Below are 6420 nucleotides of genomic sequence, written 5' to 3' on the forward strand. Positions count from 1 at the left end.
CCCGTTAGCAAAGAAATACATGAAATCAATTAAAAGCTGTATTTTACATAACCCCAGTATATCCAAAATGCTGAAATTTCAATATATAATCAATATAATAATTATTAATGCACCATTTTGCTTTCTTTTTTCATACTAAGTCCTCAAAATCTGGTCACATTTCAAGTGCCCAATAGCCACACATGATGACTTTACCATACTGGACAGCACAACCATAGATCATGGTGCACAAAGAAAATGACATTGTTCTTTAGGTCCTCAGCCCAAGTTCTTCCACCCCACAGGTTAAGGAGATCAGTGTCTCAAAAGATCCGCAGTCCTTGCAACACACACCAGTTACAAAGCAGTGGGCTAGAAGACTCTTAGGAAACGGTTAAGGAAGACAGTGTTTCTCGAGCTTTAATGTGCACATGAATTACCTGGGCATCATGTTAAAATATAGGCTCCGATTCAGTAGTTTGGGAGTGGGGCCTGAGATTCTGCGCTTTTAAGAAGCTCCTGGAGGACGCTGGTCCTCAGAAAACACTTGAACAGCAAGGATTAGCTTACAGGCCCTGACATCTGGCATAACTGAGAATGTCTTTCTGATACCTTCCAATTTGCCATCTGGAGAAATCTAGATCAGTGCTAACGAAAATATAGCACAAGCCGTATACTGAATGTGGCTATTGAATTCCCTGGTCTTAATTTCTGTCGTTTTCCCTCTAAGCCCTGATCATTGAGTCACTGTCTTCCAAAATCTGATGTTGGTGAGATCATTTATATGTCCAGTCTAATTTATTTTTTGTTTTTCTGCTTGGATATTTAATTCTTTATCCTTAAAGAACACCATACTAATCTTATTGGCGGGGGGGGGGGGGGGTTGTTTTTTTTTTCAGAAGATGATGAGACTTTTGACCTGCCAATGCAGATGTCCTTTTACTTTGGAAGTTTTCATCTAATTCTGTGTTTTCTCAATTAAAAAATATATTATTTTACATTTCAGTCTTTCTCAAACTGCAAAATATTTTATGACACGTTCATTTAATATAATTTTATTGTTCCATTTTATTTGCCCAAAGGCGATTTTTAAATCAAAGATACATCTTGAAATTCATGATAGTTTGAGATCATAGAAATACAATATGTTTTATATTTATTTTCAGTTCCCTTTTGTTGTTTTCTCTTTTTTTTCCAGAAAATTCACACAGCCTGATGCTGTTTCTCTCTTGTTCTCCATCACTATTATTCAAACCACTTTTTTCTCTTTGTCCTTGCCCTCTGCAATCTATGAGATTTTTTCCCCCAAAGTTGTCCTCTAAATCAAAATCTAATTTTCCACAAGGCTGACTTATACCTTCTAATTTGGGTTTTGGTTTTATGTCACTTCTGTGCTTTCCTTGGCTTTGTCTTTCGTTACCTCTTACATTTCTTAGAGTTTAGAGTAATTTTCCTCTGTTTCCTCGAATAATTCTTAATCTTTGTCTTGCATATAACAGTGCTTCTTTTTTTCTTGGAAGTATTTTTGCATAAAACCAATACTGGTACCTTGGGTTTTCTGTGCCGCATCTGAATGTGTGTTTGGGGCAAGGATGGGGGGTAAAGTTCAGGCAGCAGGGATCCAACAGGACTTGGTCCTACACATTTCACATTCATAGTCCTCAGCTATTTTATAATTTGTTGTTATTGAGAATACACATTTTCCTCTCATTATACTCTCAGCTGATTGTTACTACTGAAATTTATTTTGTAGTCAGCTATCTTAATTAGCTTGATTAATTTCCAATTTTTTTCTCTTAGCTATGATCTATCTGAAGCACCAAGGCCTTGCAGCATGCATTTATTTCTTATTATGTACCAGTCACTATTTCTTGTTTTTTATCTTACAACATCTCTATGAGTACTACTATTACCCCATAAGACAGAAGAAAAAAGTGAAGTTAAATGTCTTACCCAAGTTTACACTGCTAGCAAGTGATTAAATGCTGATTTGAACCCAGGTATATGGGCTCTTAAATCACTAAATCATCTTTAATTATTAAATTACAAAATTTCATTATGTTATCTCCCTCTTTCCAATTTTTTTTCTTGCCTTATTGCAATGGTAAAAAGGAAGTATACAAAGTTAACTTCATTCTCTCATTTTTTTCTACAACCTGACCCATCCCCATTAAGGAGATTAAATGGGTGCCAGAAAGGTAAGGTCTACAGAAACTGTGTGCTAACTGAGCATATGCTCTTAGACAAAGGCTTAATAATTCTAAGCCTCAACTTCCTTATCAATGAAGTGGTAATAAACACACATAAACACACACACACACACACACACACACACACACACACACACACACATTTTTTACCTCTCAGGATTATTGTAAGATTTAAATATAGCCATTTATGTAAACTGCTTCAAGACCTAGACAGAGATATTATTACCAGCACAATTTCACACCCAGAGCACTTCTATTTCAGGGGCCTGTCTGCTTGACTTGAACATCCTCAAGCCATCCAGTTGCCTAGAAACATGATCACATTTTCTCCACTTTGTACTCCCCAATGCACACACATCTACGCCCCACTATCCACCACAACCATTGTCATTTTCCAATCTCCAAAGAACTGTTCTTGTCCTGTATCCATGTTTGGTAAACTTCTAGCTGCCTATTCATTACCTCATCTTCCCTCTTTATCCATAGAACCTCTATACTGATGGTTAGGGCAATGTGCTTAGCTATAAAAACACATTTCCAAACCTCCTTTGTAGCTAATGTTAGCTAGTGAAATATACACTTAAGGTACTTGAACTAGCAGAAGAGTAGGTCTTTTTGCATGATGATTATACCCATATGACTGATAAAGAAACAGAGGCTCAGAGTTGTAGTACATCTTGGCCCAAAACTTGCAGTCTCTCTGACTGCAAAGATGATATTCCTTCCACTGAACTACATTGTCTTTATAAAGTTCTCATCCCACTATTCTGGTCTCTTCATGTCCTTTATTATCTCCCAAAAATTAGTTCACCATGCTAAGGAAGAAGGCTCAAAGTGTCACTTGGGTCCATCAAAGAAAGCAGAAATTTTTTTTAATTTTTAATGTTTTTATCTTATTTTTGAGACAGAGAGAGACAGAGCATGAGCAGGGGAGGGGCACAGAGAGAGGGAGACACAGAATCTGAAGCAGGCTCCAGGCTCTGAGCTGTCAGCACAGAGCCTGACGCAGGGCTCAAACTCACAGACTGTGAGATCATGACCTGAGCTGAAGTCGGACGCCCAACCGACTGAGCCACCCAGGTGCCCCAGAAAGCAGAATTTTACAGTTGCTTTTCAGAGACCAAGTCTTGAATTATGGTATGCCCCCAAAACATGGCTTGAAGGATTAGAATTTGAGCAGGTCAAGAGAATCTAGAGCAGGACCACAGGGCACTGGTGATTGACAACAGTGACAAAAATGCTGGCAACTGCCCGTGCCCCACCAGCTAGTCCTTCCTCATAAGGTAGGCACGCATCTCATTTGTATCCTAGGTCCCAGCTTTGCCCAGCGCCTATCACCTCCTCTGCACCTGCTCAGAGAGGTCCTGGATCTGAGATCCTAGGAGATTGGCAGGGGGATCCGTAAAGCAAACAGCAATGCCATGAAAAGTATACATCTCAAGTCCCGTCCCCCACTCTCAGAGCTACAGGGTTCTGGATAAATGCTCCAGGGTTAAAAATTATTCTTTTAGAAGGTGAGTTGAACTTGAAGAAGGGAAATAACAACATAAAATATGACAAAAATAAGACCTATGTTGCAAACCTTACAGTCCATTATAAAAGGATGCTGAGTATACGCTCTTTGAATTCTTATGAGCAAGCACTGTATGTAGTCATGATTCGGGATAAGGAATATTTACAATGGCAAGCTTAGTTTTCAAAGGCACATGACATTCCTAGCAGTAACTTGTCATTTTAACGGACATTTCCAAAGTTGTTTTTAAAACAGAAGTGAGCCTTTGAAATCTGTGAGGAAGCTTCTGAGATGTTTTAACTTAAAACGTGCATACATAATTAACTATGATCATTGTATTAAGTATTTTCTCTACTTTAACATATTAATAAGAATTCAATATTGTAACCATACGGCAAGTAGGGAACTCTGGGGAGACATTTTGGAATAATGCTGGCAAGTACCACATCAAAAGCATACATCCTGCATCCACCCATTGAAAAGAAGGGAAAACTGAGAAATATCCACAGAGATTTTTTCCAGAGTCTCAGAACGACTCAGTAGTAGATTTAGACCTAATATTTAAATTAAGCCACCAAAGGAGAATAAAAAAACACAACTAACAGCAAACCATTCATAAAACCTTCTTCATCAACTATTTCATGAGTAAGGCTCTCAGCAGTGATGAAGAGTCCAGCTGCCTTATCTGCAAGAACGGTTCAGAACCTTGGAGATCAGGGAACAGTGTAATTTGGGTCACAATGGCATCCATAATTGTTTCCAAGGGGCTTTCCCATAGCAACTGATTTCTTCTCAGAGTTTGTATAAGGTAGCTAGCTCTGGTATTGGACTCATCAGAGAAGATGATAAATTGTCTTTCTCACTGACTCCTAAAAAAATCTCAGGATCCCGGGGTGCCTGGATGGCTCAGTCACTTAAGTATCCAACTCTTGACTTTGGCTCAGGTCAGGATCTCACTGAGATTGAGCCCCATGTCAATTTCTGTCAATTTCTGCTCTGTCAGCCTAGAGCCTACTTGGGATTCTCTCCTCTCCCTCTGCCAGTCCTCCCGTTTGCGTGCATGCTCTCTCTCAAAATAAATAAATAAACATTAAAAGAGAAATCTCAGGATCCCTATATATTCTACTTATAAAATGTATCAAGTAGACTTCAATAGGAACATCAAAAAATATGTCTTGCCAATGTGAGCTTTTCTTAGAACTCATAAAATAAATACATATCTTTAGAATATCTAATCTGGCATTCTGGGTTAAAAACAATTAACAAAAATTAACTTCAGAAGGAGCACTTAAATACCAAAACCCAAAATAAATGTGGAGAGAAGCACTACACCAATGACAAAGATCTTGGTTAAAGGAAAAATATACCAACAGTTTGAAGATTTTAAAAGTACAAAACTCCCTCCTTCACTTTGAAAGAACCTTGCTTGGAACCTTGCACATAGTAGAAACTCAGTAACATTTCTTACAGCCCTGAGCGGCTGTTTTGAGGAAATCAAAGATCACAATTCACAGTTTGACACGGAATAGCAATTCCCACAAACCAAGAGTGTTTCAAAGTTCTTACTGTGCCTGAATATATCCCAGCACCTAATGCCTCATGGTTTATCCTCCATGCACCCCTTTCGGTTTACCTGGGGGGGGGTGGGGGGGGGGTTCCTGCATGGAGTGAGGGGCCCAAATCTTAGACTAAATGACTTCCAAGTCGGGGTGGGGGGGAGCAAACGTTAGCTGCATCAGACCCTCCTGGAGGGTTTGAGAAAAGACACATTCCTGGGCCCCATACCTAGAGGTTCTGGTTCAGCAGGTCTGGCTTGGAGCCCATGAAGTTGCATCTCTAAAAAGGCCCCCCGGGGACGGAGATGCTGCTGGTCCTTGGTCCTTTCCAATTCTAAAAATCTAGCCTTCAAGAGCCTCGTCTCCCACCGTTTGAGAGATTCCTTCAAGTAGGGATTTTAGGTGCAAAATCACCGGAAGGGGACAATCCCACCCACGCCGACGTACCTGCGCTCTCCTCCCGCCCACCTCGGGCCGCAAGCCCCCACGCACGTCACACTCACCGAACTTCCCGGGGTCTGGGGCCCCTCAGAACCCCAGAGACCAACCCCAGCTTTGCAGAGGGCCGTGGGGCGCCCGCTGCGGGCCGGAGGGAGCTCGCGGGAAGCCGGGGTCCGCGCTGCGCCGCAGCAGGTGGTACCGAGCGAGCGAGCGCCGCCAGCCCCGCAGGCCCTTTAAAGCCGCCGCTGACCCCTGACCTTGGCCTGGCTCCCCTGCGCGCTGGGGCTTTTAACGGCTCTCGGGTTTTCTTGTGAGTGTCCAGAGGAGCTCCAGCTGTGTGTTGGCTTAGCAGCGATTCCGGAGAAGCCAAGGGCTGCCAAAAGAACTTAAGAAGTTCCTGAGAAACCGAGGGCAGGCTTTATCTGCGGCCACTGAGCTGAGGTCACTGCTGCTGCTTGGGCTGAGGGCTTACTAATTGGCTCCAACGGTTTACTCACTTGGTGGTGGCTTCAGAGCCCACCTGCCGAGAAGCAGAGGAAATTCCCAAAGAAGGTCGAATTCCCAAAGAGAAGGAGTACCTATGCTAAGGGTAGCAGTTCTCTCCAGGAGCTTCCAGGAAGGGCAAGGCTGGGAGGTGGAGAAGGAACAAAAATGAAGATGCGATTTAGCACGCAGATCACACCGAAGAACTTGGAAAGCACTGCCTGTTCTTAGATGAACC

At 41.9% G+C, this 6420-nt stretch overlaps 1 protein-coding gene across 1 annotated transcript in view; it reads right to left on the reverse strand.

Moving 5' to 3' along the window:
• COL6A5 (collagen type VI alpha 5 chain) overlaps nt 1-5921 on the reverse strand; it is a 131430-nt gene extending 125509 nt beyond the window's left edge. The window contains exon 1 of the mRNA XM_053903818.1: nt 5762-5921. The gene's annotated coding sequence lies outside the window, so the exon portion shown is untranslated. The remainder of the gene's footprint in view (nt 1-5761) is intronic.
• Nucleotides 5922-6420: the final 499 nt, after the last annotated feature.

The sequence above is a fragment of the Panthera pardus genome, unplaced genomic scaffold (genome assembly GCF_024362965.1).
Source record: "Panthera pardus isolate Hobbes unplaced genomic scaffold, ASM2436296v1 HiC_scaffold_16, whole genome shotgun sequence".
In the NCBI taxonomy this organism is placed as follows: Eukaryota; Metazoa; Chordata; class Mammalia; order Carnivora; family Felidae; genus Panthera; species Panthera pardus.